At 37.7% G+C, this 17,815-nt stretch overlaps 1 long non-coding RNA gene across 1 annotated transcript; it reads right to left on the bottom strand.

Moving 5' to 3' along the window:
* Positions 1-14,683: 14,683 nt before the first annotated feature.
* Positions 14,684-15,005, bottom strand: LOC108671358. The gene is made up of 2 exons (XR_001930805.2): positions 14,860-15,005; positions 14,684-14,732 (listed from the first exon to the last, which is right to left on the bottom strand). It is a non-coding gene; the product is annotated as an uncharacterized LOC108671358 (long non-coding RNA).
* Between the last annotated feature and the right edge of the window lie 2,810 nt (positions 15,006-17,815).

Here is a 17,815-nt window from a genome sequence, read left to right as displayed (position 1 = left end):
TAACAAACGCGCCAATCTCAGGTATTTCAGCCGGGGATTTTTTAGCTTTCATGCTTGGCTTTAGAGACTAGAGCTTTGGATTCTTCGCCCCAGCCCAGAGGTCTTTTTGTTTTAGCAAAAAATTCTCCTTTTGTGTTCCGTTCTGCCTCTAACTTTGGTGTTAGCACTGAAAAAAAACAGGTTTTGCATTATTCAAAAGAGCCTGGCTTGCAGTAGATTCTGCGGAATTTAATACATTTCGTGCAGTCGTCTAAGTAAATAACAAGGCAAACCAGACTGCCACATAATTGGAGACATTTCTCATGAACAAATTTTATAATTCCACTTCTTTTTAGTTGCGCAACAGTTGTACTGAGAGTTCTGGAGTTAAAACTTGTTAAGAAATTAAGATAGGGTTTTAGAAAATTGCGTGAATATTCGTTATAACTTGAACTGTATAACAAATAAAAATCGAGTGACTAAATGACTGGGCGATTAAATTAAATCGGGTGATTAAATAGTTGTATTATTTAAAAAGCGTCTTGTGATGACCGTATTGATTCACCTTCTAATTTTTTAAGCGCGGTTCTGGGAAAATAAATAAATATATATATGACAGGTATGCAGTGTTTGATGCATAACGCCATTCGTTACACTTACAGATACAGAGCAGCAGAACGTTCAAGAAGTCTTACAACATCAACAAAAATATCTAATATATTTCCTATGAAAGTTAATCTTATTGATTTCAAAAAGTTACTCGCTGCACCTGTATTCTAGTAAAAAAAGTATTGCATTATAAATATTATTATTACTTTTCGTTCACAGACGCTTGCTGAACAACTCAGGCCTATCGCAGCTCAGCTCTACGTCCTGAATGTAAATTTAGGCTCGTGCAACTGAAAACAATTTGGATTCAATTCAATTGGTTTGCAAATAATGCAAGGAAGTAGTAGCCTTTGGTTTACTGGTATTCAACGTAGCAGTGATGCCTCAGTATGCATTTTGATTGTAGGTAAACAAGTTCAGAAATAGTTTTCATACGAAATTTTAAGTTATTAGAGCATTCAAACAGATACATTATAGATCTCTATTGCTTTTATGGATTATATAGAAGTACCGTAAAGTACATGTCACTGATCATGACTTTGGATAAGTACGGTCATGCTAGAATGAATTCATACCAATTAGCAAATCAGTTTAAATGATAATTTGGCTATCGCTTAATAATTGATGCGCCAGAACCCTGCTTAGAAGCGTTCGGCTAGGCCCAACAAATGGTCTTTGTCTTATTTATGCTGTAAACTTTACTCAACTCCCCAGAAACAGGTTGACTTTTATCGCACAGCAATATTTCAGTCGAGTGAGCAAGTGATCTCAGAAGGAACATCCGTTCTCTAACTGAGCCCACAGCAATATAAATAAACCCTCCTGTAGCGCACTTGTAGCAGGTGTTTTCAAGCATTCAGGGCACGTATTTTACTTTGTAACTTTTCCTTATATTTATACTTTACGATGCCGAAAAACCGACGGATCCGCCCTGGTCACGACGGAAAGTTACTGGCACTGCTGGCTTCCGAGCAACCAACAGATCATCATTTCTGAGTATCCCTAACGCGTGCAGCCACTGCAGTATAGTTCACGATTGAATGGAAGAAATTACTTATTGAATGAGTCTCTGACAGAATTATTGTTTCCCTTGGAATTTCAGTCAATGTAATTTTTGTTGCAACTGCATTCATATACAAAAAAATTAAGATTTTGATTGTAAAATTTCTTTGGCGGTCGGTGTTGTTTCAACTTCTTGCGACGACTTGTTGTTCAATAGCAACGTTCATTCTGCAAGAATCTTACCTGGACGTTAATAAACGCGAAGAGGTCGGACAACAACGTGGCAGCGAAAAAAGCTCTATACTTGATCAATGCTAAGAGCTTTTCTAGGTGAGAGTGGTTTTATTAGTCTTTGTTCTACGGGGGAGCTGAAGCCTCTTGGATGCAAATGCAGAGCAAGAGCCCGAATAATTGAAGACTTCCGTATTGTTTTACAGTAAGAATGTCCTAGAACAAAGTAATGTGAGCGAATTTTCGTTCTTTTCATGTTGTATTGTTTCTAGTACGCATTCAGCTGTGTTGTGTAAAGTACGGGACAGCTCTTGCTTTTCGTCAAATTTTATGTATGAAGATCACCTAATCCTGGTTTTGTTTGTAATGTTGGTCCACTCCTTCGGGATCGTAAGAACCCTTTGTTACGAATTGCTCCAGCGAGAAATAAACCGAATTACCTGGTGATGTTGTTTGAATTTCAGCTGCCTACTCCTGCAAAATATTACTCTTGATAGCATACAAATAACTCATTACGTATATGTGTGTTAACTCTGACGCCAAATTTGTTGATAAATGCACTACAATACGAGCAGTGCATTTCTTAAACAAATACTGAGCGCAGTTGCACTTTGGGAGCCATCATAAATCTTCACACTTAACGCAGTTAATCAATCTTGAGTCATATGGCTGCTAAGGTCAGCAGAGCGAAGCACTTGCATAATATTTAAGGACAGCAGACACCATTAAATGGCTTACCAGGAAAATGCCTCTCAATAACGTGGACATATGGGCTCGTGCAATCTCACTCCTGCAGCACGGCCAGGGCTGCTGCCATCAGTCTGAATTTCGGGCCTTTTGTACCTTCAACGGCCGGTAAATCAGCCTCTTTAAATGAGAGTTTTCTCCGTAGCACTTGGCGAACCATGCAGCGCTGTTGAGCTAACGACCTTCCTAGGCAGACTTGAGTACCGCTTGTTGTGTGTGGCATCGCATGTTTGCTAGAAAAATATTGTTGCTTACATGATATAATTGAATTTAAACTGCCTTTGAATAATTAGGCGGAAACGATGAGTACATTGACAAACAAGAGCATTCATCATTTATTTTTTCCTTTCAATTAAAGCAGAAATTAATTGTTCGTAAACTCTGTGAATCTAGGTTTTAAATAGATTAAATGCATATGTATTCAAATGCATTATTGCTCTCTCGGTGTGCAGTTTTTAATGTATAGCATTATTGTGTAATATTAGGTAATATCGGAAAAAGTAATGCTATTTTACTTCTCGTTGAAATTCGAAAATAATACGATAATATACATTAAGATTACTTCGAAGCGTCGTGACCCTACTCAAAATGGATTATTAATTAAGACTTGCTAATGAGAGATGGTAGAAATTTTACCGATTTGGCAATGCAGTGCCGGATCGTTATACGAATACTCTGAACTGAACTTCTACTTGCCCATCGTCTTCCACTTCACATACAGAGACGATGTTAGACTATTCTATTTCATCGCTTCAATTCGACTTGTTCATTATATTGTGAGCCGCTTAAAATCAGGATGAATCACCACGCATCACTTTTTTTGACTTATTACATACACACAAAAGTTTTGTTGTATAGGGCTTAGATAAAAATAAATTGGAATTTATAATTCTATTGCATGTTTGCTTGATGTCGTAGGATATTATGGTAGAATTATTAATAGGGTCAAATTCATTATAGCTTGCAACACAATTCTCCTCAAAAATCTTTCTCTGCCTCAAACGACAGTTCCTGGGCGCCATGAGGCTAGGCCAGTTAATCCCCAAATGAGGCAGGATCGAGTAGCTTTTTATTCGCTGAATTTTTAGCAGTGGAGTTTCTCCAGCTCGATTGATTGTCATATCGGATAATGGATTTAAGCTGGAGTGTAGGCCAGCCTAGCGGGTCAGGGCGAGATTACTGACGGGATCGTCCCGTGAGCCCACGCGGCAACCACGACGGTTGAGACCTTCATTGTGTGCACGACGTACGTGTACACGTGTACACTTGGGGACGTCGTACGTGTACACGCGTACAATCAGGAACGACTTACGTGTACACGAGTTCACTCGGGGACTTCGTACGTGTACTTTCAGGAACGACGTACGTGTACACGTATACACTCAGGAACGACGTACGTGTTGTCCACGTGTACACTCAGGAACGATGTAGGTGTACACGTATACACTCAGGAACGACGTACGTGTACACGTATACACTCAGGGACGACGTACGTGTCCACGTGTACACTCAGGAACGACGTACGTGTCCACGTGTACACTCAGGAACGACGTACGTGTCCACGTATACACTCAGGAACGACGTACGTGTCTGTTTGTACCACCAGAATCATGATAGAACTCTACCCACTATTTTACGAGTAACTAATTTTTCAATCACTGAGCAATGGAAGAATCAAGTGCCAATTATTCATTTCCTATGAGCAGCTGAAATGCTGCATCTGTCCCGCATATTTATAATAATATTGTTGCTCAGAATCTCTACAGTCTCTATATATATATATATATATATATAAAATATGATGAACTCGGTAGATGAGTCTTATCTAATGATCCTGCATTTATTATTTCTCACTAAATATTTATCTCGTCTCTATACCAATAATAATAATTATTTTTACTTTAAAGGACTAATGGGTTAGGCCATCCCAAGGATGGGGAGGCGGAGTGGTCCTTCCTTGCCTCCTAATGTCCCAGGCTTTATTATTCTTTATTATTAGGCTTTATTATTTATTATCCTGCTTTATTTTTTCGCCATCGAGATGATAGATAACTTTAGGGCCTGGGCATGGGGGCTATGTGTGAGAGCCCTAAGTCATAGCAGGTATATGGAAGATTTACATTGACTTTCATAATATATGAATGAGCTTTACGCTACTCATGCCACTGCTTGTCGTGATGCCGCATATGCTGCTGCTTATCATGACGTCATAGATGCCACTGCTTGTCATGATGCCTCATATGCTGCTGCTTCTTATCGTGATGCCACATATGCCACTGCTGCTGGTGACGCCACACATACCACACCTGCTGGTGACGCCACATATACCACTGCTTCTCATGACGTCACATAAGCCCCAGCTTCAAATATTGGAACCCAGGAAAGTTCTAAATTTTCCGAAAAAAACGAGAGAAAAACGATTAATGAAATGTTAATTATAAAGTTTGTGCAGCAAATTGGATGATAAGGACCGACTTAATTTTTTCACTCATTTTTGCCTTGCGTCGGATCGAATAATCTGAATGCTTTAATCATTTCTGCGCTCAATTTTCAGCTGACATTTCTCGTTAATTATGTGCGTAATATTATAAATATTTTGAACAACATAAAATCAACTGCCATATATCAGTTTTATTGAAATTTAAAACGTTTATAGCGCATTTTCTCATTTATGGAAAAAATGCCCGATTGTGCTATTCCTGTCCGTCTGTCCGTCCGTCTGTCTGTCCGTCTGTGACTTCACGTTTTCGTCGACGGGAAAATGCGCTCGCTGTCACTCACTGCAGTGAGTACTGAGTTATATTTTATTAATTCAGAATTGGATTTTTAGTAAATATTTTTGTCGGACTGGGTAGGATAGTGGGTTGATACTGCTTCGACGTAGACTGGATACCACTTGTCAAGACTGAGCACTGTAGAAAAATGCGGAAAGTTTCAACATTTTTAGAATTCTTATTATTTTGAAGAGACTTTGAAGTTGAATTAAGGGGACCGACCTAGCTAAAATTTGAAAATTTTGAGTTTTTCTGTTTCTTATCTCATCTTAAAGGTTGTTTTCTTGCGTATCGAACGATATAAGTATCGTCCCTGTGCGTCGAAAAATGACTTTGTGACAGCTCCTCAAAGGGAGGTGGGTTTTAGGTCCCTTAACAAAACTCTACGAGGATAAATAACGCGCTTAATTTTTGTGGAATAGTTCTTAAAAAATTATCCAAATCCCTAGTCGAATTTTCAAAACTAATATACAGTTGTACCAATGCGCGCAGAATCAAGTTATTACGAAAGTTGAAATAAGGAAGTTTTATAATAAAGTATTATTGACTTGATCTCAGAATATTGCCTTTCAGACATAACATGCGAGATTACACGAGGCATTACATAGGCCCAGGCATTAAATTCAATTATCGATATTGCATGATAGACCAAGGCATTACATTCAAAGCCTAATCAATCTTACTTATTCAACCAAAATGATCGCTTCATATCAATGCAATCAAGTGGCGGAACCTGTGTGATCTAGAACGTATTGAAGGTTCCTGGCCGCTACGTCGGAAATTAATTTAATCTATGTCTATACATGTGAGGGGATTTGAAATTTATTCTTAGTCACGTACTTTCACTGGAGAAAATTCTTCATCTGAGAAATTTTATGGATCGAAGACATCTTATCGGCCCATGGTGCCTCCCAGCCTTGTATATACGTTATCGGTTGAAAAATTGTCCGCTTATAAAGAGATACCGGTTCAGAGTTAAGCCTTTATGCGTTTCCGAAGATTAAGTGTATTCCGTCATCATTTAAAGCTACACTTCATATGTAGTCTCCATTTTACTTCTTTGCATCGCAAGGGCTGACAGAAATTTTATTAATTTTATAGTTGCTTCAGCTTGCATATTCCATTTTAAATTTTGACTATGTATACATGCCATGACTGCACGGCAGTCACAAACTGAGTCAAGAGATTCTTTGGTGTATCGCGCCGCTGGTTGCCCTTTACACGGAGATGCTTAAACGCACGGCAATGTACCCCCGTTCTAACACAACTGCAGTCGTACTGGACAATTGCTGTAGCAGCCTGAGAAGCTGTTATACATGTTCATAGCTGTCATGTGTAACTGAAATATGTGTAGAAAACTGCCATAACAGTGTGCAGTCGCGCTTTATCTGCATGAGAGCTGTCAGGCACAACCAGCTGCGTGGGACTTAGAAATACGTAAATTAAGTGAACATTTCCCCTCTGAAATGCTGACAGTTTATTAAAACTAAACCAGTAAAAACCATTGCTAACGAGAAGACAAACTCGCAAATTTGCTGAAAGTACACGGGTTCTTCAGTATTTAAAAATGTTTACTTTTTTATTGCATATAGAGTAATGTCGAATTTTTTCTGTTGTTATTAACTCGGCATTATAGTAGTTTAAACACTCTCATATTTCATACAACGACCTGTTCAAGTGCAGATGTTGGTCACAACACTCCGCATTCAAATCACATGCAGATAGCCTGATTATTCGCATCGGTGCTGGGGCCACCAAATTATTCCCCAGTGCAGGGGAATATCATGGAACATTTTGTGCGCTTCCATTTGCACGTGTTTGCCCCGGCTGAGCTGAAGTGACGTTATTCCGAAAAGCTGATAGAGAGTGCGTGGCCAAAGTAAATTTGCCTAAATATTAAGCTCTTATTGATCTACTTCAATTGAACCAACGAGGGGAAACTAGCGAGTCTATCATACCTGCAGCTGACGAGGCAGGGAAATTGTTTAAATTCACACGTTCCATTTAGTTGCGAACAGATGAGCAGTAGGCTTGTTTTTAGGAAACTAGTTGAAAACAGTATTGCAAACAGTATTGCAAACAGTATTTTAAACAGTATTGCAAACAGTATTGCAAACAGTATTGCAAACAGTATTGCAAACAGTATTACAAACAGTATTAAAATTAGTATTACAAACAGTATTACGCAGCGAACCAAGGCCTGCAAACTTATCATCCTCAAGCTAACGGCCCATGGGTTTGTACGATGCTATTCCTTTTGCTATGGATTTTCACATCGAGCGCTTAGAGGAAGTAGGTGAAAGACTTTGAAATTGGGAACAACGTGCTTTCCAGTTCTCGTGCACTGAGTTACCGTTCATGTTTGAATTTTTATTGACAATATTTGATTCAATTGAGACACTTGTACCATAATTAGCTGATAAATGATACCCTGTATGACTGAAATTTTCTTTTAAAAGTAGTAGGTTCGGTGATTTGAGTGTATATGTTTGCGGCACTGGAACATTTCTTTGCTGAAATAGTTTTGCATATCTGGTGCGTTCAGGTTCGATGCTTTGTTTTCTCTTGTCTCACAGAATGTTGTAACAAGTTATCTCATTTGTAATCGAATTCAAGAATTCTGCTTCATTCAGTCGCCAATCACTTCGTTGAGTCAGAAGGCAATCTTCGATTGCGGCCTAGATTCTGCCTTCATATTTGTGATTGAAGAGTTATAATGCATATTAAGATACAATCTTTACAATATATACATAAGATTTCAAATTTAACCTTGGAAACTTGTATCATAGTATAATGAGAGCAGCTCATATTGAAAAACTCTGTCGTGCCAGATTTGATTTCTCTTGCATGAATCAATTTGAGCCAGTAAATGAATGATGTCACTCATTGAATTCAACAAAAATATCGAGGTCAAAATTTGTCCCAAGTAAGTTCTGTAATACCAAGCGCGTGGAATATAAATCTACAGCAAAGGAATTATTACACTAAGGCTTAGGAATGTTTGTAGAAATTGTCGTGCAAAAAAAAGGAAGGAATTCCTCAAGTGCACCGCACGCCACGGCCCTCGCACGCGACAGTATCACATTGAGCGGCCGTTGTCCCTCAGGTTAAGTCTGCAAAAAGTGATCACCGTAATGCCGCGCCGGGACCTACAAGCCCTGCAATTTGCTGAGGTTATACTCGCAGCTTTAGTTGTGGAGGTCAGGCCTGTCTGTCATGCATTCATGCTAATAATAGAGAACTTTATTATTATGAGCGCCTCGTTCTTTGACGAATATTCATGTCCGAATTATTTACTTTGTCTACATGCTAATCCAGGGCCAGGTATTATTGCAGGGCCTGCATTCTATGTTACTTTTTTCAATGGATACTGCTAGTGAGTTCACGTCAATAGTTCCCCACGAGCGTCATCGGCTTCTGAAACAATTTTTATTTATATTACAATATGTTTATTTCATCCCCACGATAATCTTCGAAACTTTATTCGCGAACGGGTAGCATTGTCTAAGATACCTTGATGATCATATTATGCAAGTGACTCTTTTCATAATCATATAATGACCTTTTATCTTAGGGCAATCGAATGAGTGTCATGAAGCTTTCCATATTTCTTCTAATTGTTTATATACCATATTTCTTTCTAATTGTTTATATTCATTCCGAGGGTTTAGCAGTAATATTGGATGTCACGACAAGGGTATTGAATTTTCCTGCATGCTGCTCACTTTATAGAAATCCATCTCGTTTAGTTTTTTTTTTCTGCCATGTCGCACATGAAGTGTTTTTTCTTTTCCATTATTCTTGATGAGATATTGGCTTCAGCGTAAAATTCTGTTCTAGCCTCGCTGAGAATATATAAGTTTGTCAAATCTTGCTTCTACAGTTATGTTGGGCCGGGTTTATTCGTCGGCACAACGGCGATAAACTGTATTGGAACCGCTGCCAAGCGTCACTTTTCGCGACTTCGTTCAATTCTAGATTTTTTGTGAATACGTCTGCTTTCTCAAGATTTGGACCAGTCATCTCCGAAATAAAAGTTCCATTTTGTTTACGGTTTTTTGTATCAAGCCTAACAGTTGTTAGCATTTCGCAATGCGCAACATGAGACTTGAGTTTTCAACTTTGCATTACGAAACAGAACAGCCCATAAGAGACTATGCTACTCATTTAGCTCCGAAGTTCTGATTTTCAGACAGTGTTATTTTATTATCATATCAGGCTCTATGTTCCTATATAGGATAAAATTTATTCTCAAAATTATTTTCGTTGCCTGTTTTTAGTGGAATTTCGACAGTTGGCAATTAATAGAAGAAATCAAACCATCGGTATGTACAATAAATAATACCGATTAATCGTATAATTCATTCGTCATAGGTTCAATATATTTTTTATTGTTTGATGTAACCTATATGATGCAGTGAGTGTTCAGTTACAATTCCGGTATAAGCACTTCGCCTTCTCTCACCTAGCTTGCTCATGGTGTTTGCTCTAAAGCGAGCGCCGGGTAAAAGATGTCACTTTATTATTGTCAAGAATTGTTTGGTAAACACGACGTTTTAGAGAATATTTTTGCTCGTCCAGCTTGTTGCAGTGCGATCTTCTTCGTCTTGACTCAAAAACTTGCTTCGTATTCCAACAGAGCGGAGAGTTCTTTGTGTAGCATGGGAAGTAAAGTCGGAAAATTCAAGACGCGCTCTTGGGAGCCTTTGCACTTTTTCAGTTTTAATTTCAATCTACTGGAAAAGTTTATAACCATCTTCAAACATCAGCTTTTCGTTTTGCTCTCGTCAGTTGAGAACTCTTAAGCAGGAACAGAAATAGTTTGAAATGAGCTACGTAGGAGATATTGCTTCAGTGAGATTGGGATGGTTTTCCTTCATGAGTGTAGGTTATCCCTTTCGTCAGAGATCCATTTACCGTCGCCAATGCTATTCGTACCTAGTGGTTTGGCACCGAGAAGTCCCGTCAGCCACGAAAGGGTAATCAAAGTTACACTTGTTTTTACGCATAACATTACCAATAATAGTACGGTTTTCATGCCATGAAAAATAATGACGGAAAATACTTGAAAAAATATACTTTTCCAAGTTTGAGGTCACAGCGAAGAGATGTCAAAACCGAAGAGTAGACGTCACTTAGAGACGTAAAAACAGAAGTTTCTTAAAATATTTAGCAACATCACCTGTGACTTCTTAAAAGTGGTTTTCAATCGGCTTGATTCGCAGTTGATTCTGTACGGCTTGATTCGCAGCATTAATCCTATCATCTGGTGGTGTTGCGTGAACAATAAAATACATTATAGTTTTCACACTCGTTAGGTGCTTATGCGCTTCTTGGTTCGAAATGTCGTTGTTTTATCGGAAGAAATAATATATTGTACTGTTCATTCTGCTGAATTACCTGAGTTTTTTTGGACAAATTCGTTGCACAAGTTGCTAATTTTGTATTTACCCTAAAATTTGACTCAAGCATAATATAAAATATTTTTTCGATTTATGGGTTCACGACTAATTAATTAATTAAGGTTCCACCTAATGTTATGCGTTGTTTATAAATGGACTTGGGAGATCACGTAAGGTGCCTACATCTTTTCGCCTATTGCTTATATCTTATTTTAACTTTTATGACCAAAGTTCCATACACTGGCCATTATGAGTAAATGTACCGCATACATTTAAGTCACGCCTTGCTTCAGCAAATCAAGTCTATGTTATATTCATGCATAAAGCAGAGCTGTCATGTTGCCTTCGTCTGTGACGTTATCACGTCTGCGACTGCACGCCGCGGCTTGCGAGTGCTCAAGTGTTGGTGCTGCGAGTTACGTATCAAATGATAACTTGACTGTGATCGTGCTCGAGATGTCAGCCAGCACAGTGCCATCCATGACCTGCGGGTAGAGGAGGCGCGTAAATTTTTGTGCAAGAAATGATAAGATATTTGCCCGGCTCGCTTGCAACGACGTACGTAATTTTCGAGTGCAGGTGCGTGACTCAGAATTTTATCTCTACATGAAAGTTGTTGTTTCTATTTCCAGCGTCGGTTTTTGGTGAATAAATTTAATATCAAATTAGTAAGAGAAGAAATTAATGGTTGTTATCGGGAAAATTCCTCTTAAATAATTTTATTATAAAATTTCTTTCATTTCAATTGACAGATGGAAGATTATAAAAAGTCTGGTAATTATTGTGTTATAGAAGAAGCAGCGATATTATAACTGGTATTTTCTAGATAATTCAAGAATTGAATGTTCCTCCGTTATTATAATGTCTCCTATCCATGATTAATGAAGAAAGAGAGAAGAAAAAGAAGAGAAAAAGGAAATATAGTCGGGCCTTAGAAATAATCCGCTGAATTCTGCAGTTCAATTATCGAATTATTTCAAGTAGTCTATTCTTAAGGATAATTTTCCTAAAAATATAACTAATTAAAGTCAAACAAAATACTTTGAATGGGGAATGACAGATTCTCGAATGACAGAATTCAAAAGAGAAGACATTAGGAACATGAAACTTTTCCTACCTTAACAGCATTGATGGATGTCATACAGATCAGCCTGGTGCTTGTAGTGCGTTGAATGAATAGAATTTTAAAGGTTATCAAACTGGTCTTGATAATTAATGGAAGCGTAACGTGATAAATACGATTTGACGGGTGCATAATATTTAATATTGGCCATTATATAAAAAAATTACGAGGTGCCTAACTTAGACTTTAAATTAAGTTTGTAACAAAAATGTATGCATATAACTTTAACAATATTATCATCAACAGTTAACAACTACATTATTAATATTGACATCATTCATAATTTTATGACATTTTATCGCAGTGTTCCACTGAACAAACAAAGTTTCGTCTCTCAAATTTGAACTTGTGTTAAGTGCCCCATACTTCCGCAGTTTTGGTAATGGAAAAACTGATGACGCCCTTGAACTGAAATGAACTCGCTATATTGGCCACGACTAACTCACCAGGGACGAAATGATTGCCGAGTGAAATTTTATACCTCAGCCAGAAAAAAACAGTTTTAAGTTAAATGGAAATTATGACAATCAGCCGTAAATTATTTACAACGGTTATTTAAAAATAAATCTTGGGAAAAATTAATATTTGGCCAGGAATAACTTTGTTAGCATAAATTTATGAGGGTTGCATTTCATTGCTTGGTCTTGGTCATAACTTTTCATAACTTGGACGCAACTTGGTAAACAATTTTTAGAAAATTAATTACTTACAGTGCCTGTAATATATTTTCACCAGATCATCAAATGAATTTTGAAACTATTTCTCATGAAAAGAAAACATCCAATATGAAGGTGAATATGAGATATATGTTGGTTTTTTTTTTGGTATTTTTTTTTAAGTTTCACCAAAAATGGATTTGTTTTAAGCTCAAAAAATGAGGAATAAAATTATTTAAGAAATCGAAGAATATTTAGTATTCGTTTAGTTGAATCCAAAAATTTATTATTCATCAAGGCCACAAACTCCAAACTTGCTTTAATATCTGTTGATGCTGTTTGCAGCCGTTTGATGAAGATGACTTACTCATATGCATTCTGAATAGGTAGAGGCATGGCGTTTATTAGTGGTTTAGTGGATCTGAATTAAAATTAAGATTGAAAACATTATTTAATTTCAAGATATTCTGATTTCATGAGTGGTTTTAACTTATATATATACATGGTTATTTTGGCGAACTGGAAAATTATCTACTTTTTATATTTAGTACGGCATAACATTGTTTTTCCTCTTATGTCATTATGAATTTAATTAATCTCCCTTGAAAATGCCGACCGTTAATTAATAACTCAAAATGATCGCTCTAATTCTAATTACTCGACTTTGTGCTCATTCTCTCACGACGGATCCTCAGTATCCCTGGAAATGCAAATCTCGAAGGTGTTATTCCTGTAGCTTGCCAAGTTTAATATTTGCCCTTCGGTGTGCTCTAGTCACCGCTCGGAAGCACTTCTGCTTATAATTTCCCTGTGATGTTCCGAAGCTGAGGGAGGAAGAGGAGCTACGCTTCCTGAGCACCGCGATGCTAAGAGTGCTCGGGATGTGCTCCACTTCCTCAGGGAAAAGGCAGTAAATTAAATTAATGTTCACAGTCTCTAATGGTTGAATATTTAAATATTTAAGGCAAGATTTTATGTCTTAAACTTCATCTTGATTATTATAATGAGCAGTAATAGAAGTGGCAATTGAATCTGAACCGGTCTAAAGATAATTGGACGGAAGGCTCTGAGACTGAATTGATGTTTTGTTTTGAAGACACTTGGGGATGATTTAATTGTTCTTAGGCCTTTTTCATCAAACTAATAGCTCTCAAGACTCGTGTATTTTCATCAGATAAACAATTGATATAGATTCGTTCAGAATCTACATATATTCGATCTCGTAGGCTTTGGAACTCTATTTACGGCAATCTTTAAATTCTAAAACCGAATTTAATCCATGGATTAAAATCAGAACCAGCAAAATGTTTATTAGGTAGTTTTTTTTATGCCAGCCAGTTCTTAATTATATTTTAGTTAACAGTAAATGACACAATAGAGAAATTAGTAGAGATTACCTCTATATAATAGCTTGCTTAAATTGAATATACATCACTCGGATTAGCTCGGCTGGAGTCCTTTGGCCTCGGTCTTTGAGTTTTCGATTAATTGCAGGGATCCAATGCCACTTTTGTGCCAGTGTCCCGTGTCCATCGGAGAAGTTGACCTTGCTTTGAAACCGGATTTCGATGCAAACGCCACCTTAAATTGGATAATTAAGTTTTTAAAATCGGACCAGGATTCCGGATGAGGAATTTTTTTAACTGCCTGCAGGTAATGTTCCTATCGTTAATATCGATCACGTCGGGATATTACCTGTGTCTGGAATTTTATTTTTAGTATGTTATTTTGTGATCATGGGATGTGGCAAAAGTATGAGTTCGAACAAAGTATAAATTTGAGTGTTAATTTGTTACATTAAAATATGTTACATTCAAATTTCTTTTTAATTACAAAGTGGGAAAATTTTAGATTAAAATGTATGCCCGATATGTGCTTGAATGTGTCTTTTTCGTGTAAAGTTTGACTTGAGAAATTATAATCGATATTTATTACTTCTGTGCATTCAATTTTCATCGATCTAAAGTGCTAATATTTTATAAATTGAAAGTTGAATGACCATATAGTTTCCTTAACAACGGAGACTTCAAATTCCTGTAAATCTGCAATCTGGAACTGACCAAGTTTGGGAATCACAGCCTATAGCGGTAAGTTGGTTCTACACCGCTATAAGCTAAGTCAAACACGATGAGGGATTTACAAGAAAAACTAATCTAGAGAGACGCGTGTTTGGAGAGTGTATTTAAGTGTATGTATCCGTGAGTTGCACCTGTAGAATGAATACAATACATATAGAATACAATACATATTAAGATGAAGTCAATATTAGGTACAATCAATATACAAGGAAATATTACAAGTTTGAGGAACAATCTAGGAGCTATTTAAGAGCTTACCCCAAACGTTGGAGGACAAGGCAGTAGTGCGGTTACAGTTAACGGAACTTACGAAGAAAGAAAAAGTCAATTTAGAAGTAGTTCGGATGTTTACGAAAGGATTGATTTTATTCGAAAATTTGAAGATTTAACTACTTAAAACTAAGATTAACATTGGGTGTTCCTACAAGCCCTTAGGAGAAGATATACTTTTCGTGAGGATTTAGATAAAGATAAAAATAATTGTTGAATTGAAACAAATGTGGGAATGTGTGACATGCATGACAAAATTTACAACCTCAAAGCAATTTCATGAAACTTTCATTTCGTGTACCCGATGTTTTTTGGAACTTCCAAACATCTGCGAGATCTCGAGATAATAAATCACTTAAAGAGGCTAATTTAATTTTAATCCCGCGTTGAATTTCAAATAGATGTATGGTGATAAGCATTTCTACTCGTATTTGCTGTCGATTGAAGCAGATCGTGAAGCGATTTACTTTATTTAATTTTTCGATAGATCTCTGGTGGCATCACGTCTCGCTTCACTTATCGAAATAGCGCGTTAGGCTCGAAGGTATTTATTTTGGCAAGTTTTTGCCCGAACTCAAGTGGCCGGATTCGATCACGAAATCCGGTGCTTTCAAGGGAACTCAGGGGCTTGCTGCTCCCAAACAGCCCTTCCGAGTGCCCGGGATTTGTGCACAACGGTCCCAAAGTTTGCAACAGTCCTCGGACTTTGCACGGACGCCGTCTCTCTGGTAAATCCTTTCGGGAGCCCCCATGCAGGAGAGAGGCAGGACATGGCAGGCGATAAAAGGAGTAATAGAGCTCTTGTGTAAACATTCACGGGAAAATTCGTCGCAACTTTACCTAGTTTGCTGCTACGGCAGGAATGTTCTCGAATACTTCGAATTCGTCGACGTATGCGGGGCTTGCAGGAAAATGTACACTGAGAAAAATGGGCGGGTCTGGATGACCCACTTTGATGAGTCAACCGCGTCCGAAAATCGATGCACTTTTTTGACTCACTTGCCCCATTTGTGGGTCATACTGACCCATTAAATTTCAAGCATGACTCACTTGTGGCGTCAAATCCCTTATGACGCCACCCGTAGCATGGATACGTAGTTAGCATCTGGGCGTCAGAGTGATTTAACGCCACAAGTGAGTCATGCTTGAAATTTAATGGGTCAGTATGACCCACAAATGGGGCAAGTGAGTCAAAAAAGTGCATCGATTTTCGGACGCGGTTGACTCATCAAAGTGGGTCATCCAGACCCGCCCATTTCTCTCAGTGTAGCTTCACAAGAAAAAAGGTTCGGTGGTGCGGAGAAAATTTAGATTTGCTCAGGGGCATTTTGCATGGAATGAACACAGCCATAGAATTCTCGTACTTGCTATTGTTGTGAAAGATTATTTTAGGTCAAGCAGACATGAAAAATGATTATTCTTAAAATTATATTAACGAAGCACACACACTGCAAGACTATTTGGACATGACGGTTTTGCAGAGAGCTGCTATATGTAATATGTCGTTTCATTAATTATGCATGTGTGCTTCAGCTACGTACAAACATTTGAATTTGATAGATAGAATTTGGTTATTGTATTATATCAACTAAAAAGGAGGCAGCGAGTTAAATCGGATTGTTTTTTCATGATACATTTTTTAATCAAAATTTCATACGGAAGTATTCTTGAAAATTGAATTGGGTTTGACGATTTTTTCCTGAAATCACCTCCTAACAGATTTTTTAGTCGATGATTGATTTGGTAAAAAACTGAAAATCTGTTATTTGTCATTTATCATTAGATTTACATTTGACTGTAGAATTTCCAAAAGTTATATCCATATGTTTTGTGAAACATTTAAATTTACTTTCGGAAATAGATTTGAACTACGTGAATGAAATAATTTTATGCAGCATTCGTAGGTGCAGCCGGAGTGAAGAACAAGACTTTTTGAAAACTTCGAAACTCGACCGAAAAACACCAATATAATACAAAAACCAAAAATACAGTACACAAAGTGTTCGGAATCTACCCTACAACAATTTCATAACCCCAACCACTAAAAATTATGACAGAACAGTAAGTAGAGATAATTTGAATTAAAACTGTTGCTATGAGACTCATCGCGTCGTTAAAACTGGTGTTCGATCGACTAAAGAGTGTCCTGGTGTCCAGCGTCTGACATGCAAGGCCTTCTTTGCAGCAGCGAGGGGTCGTCACCACAGCAGTGTCATCCAATTAAGGCCGTTCATCGCGGCATCAGCCTCGGGAATATCATTACATCGAGACTCCATGGAATTATTACGTTCGTTGCTCCTAATTACAGATGCGGTAGACCCTCACTCTTCCCTCTCTTCCCTCCCGTTGCGTTGCGCCTAACGACCCGTGCTGAGGGCTTGACAGAGCACGTAGCGCCAGACGGAAGGTCCAGAGAAATGAGCGGCCAAATCTTCAAACAAGAGCCACCGGCGAGTCTGGCTTGCGTCGCACAATCAACCTACCGAAAAATACCTAAATTTCAAGAATATTCGCACCGGCCAAGTATTTAAGCTAACCTTTGACCTAACCGTATTCACTAATATCTATTTATTAGAGAATGTACCATTACACATTGGTGGCGCTCACGATACTAATCTAGTCTGACCGGTGTGGCTATTTATATTAATCGGTAGAAAGTTAAGGAATTGTATTGCGAAAATTTGCAGCTGAAGTGAAGCCAATGCGGCTGATGTTCGAAAATTAGTTGTTGTTCTAAAATTATTGTTCTAGATGAGAGTAGAAACATACTAAAACCATTTGCTCTTTCTATATGAGAACCAAGTACAGAAGAAGAGAAAGATTGCTAATGTTTTCTAAGATACTTCAAAAACAATATTAAACAGGGAATAAAGAGGAATAAAAGTCGGAAATGGTTGCAGAATTGTAATAAGGTTGTTGTGAAGGAGGAGGCAGGGTATTAGGA

Source organism: Hyalella azteca, unplaced genomic scaffold, assembly GCF_000764305.2.
Source record: "Hyalella azteca isolate HAZT.00-mixed unplaced genomic scaffold, Hazt_2.0.2 contig17529, whole genome shotgun sequence".
NCBI classification, from domain to species: domain Eukaryota; kingdom Metazoa; phylum Arthropoda; class Malacostraca; order Amphipoda; family Hyalellidae; genus Hyalella; species Hyalella azteca.
This window is presented reverse-complemented; position numbering and strand designations above follow the sequence as displayed.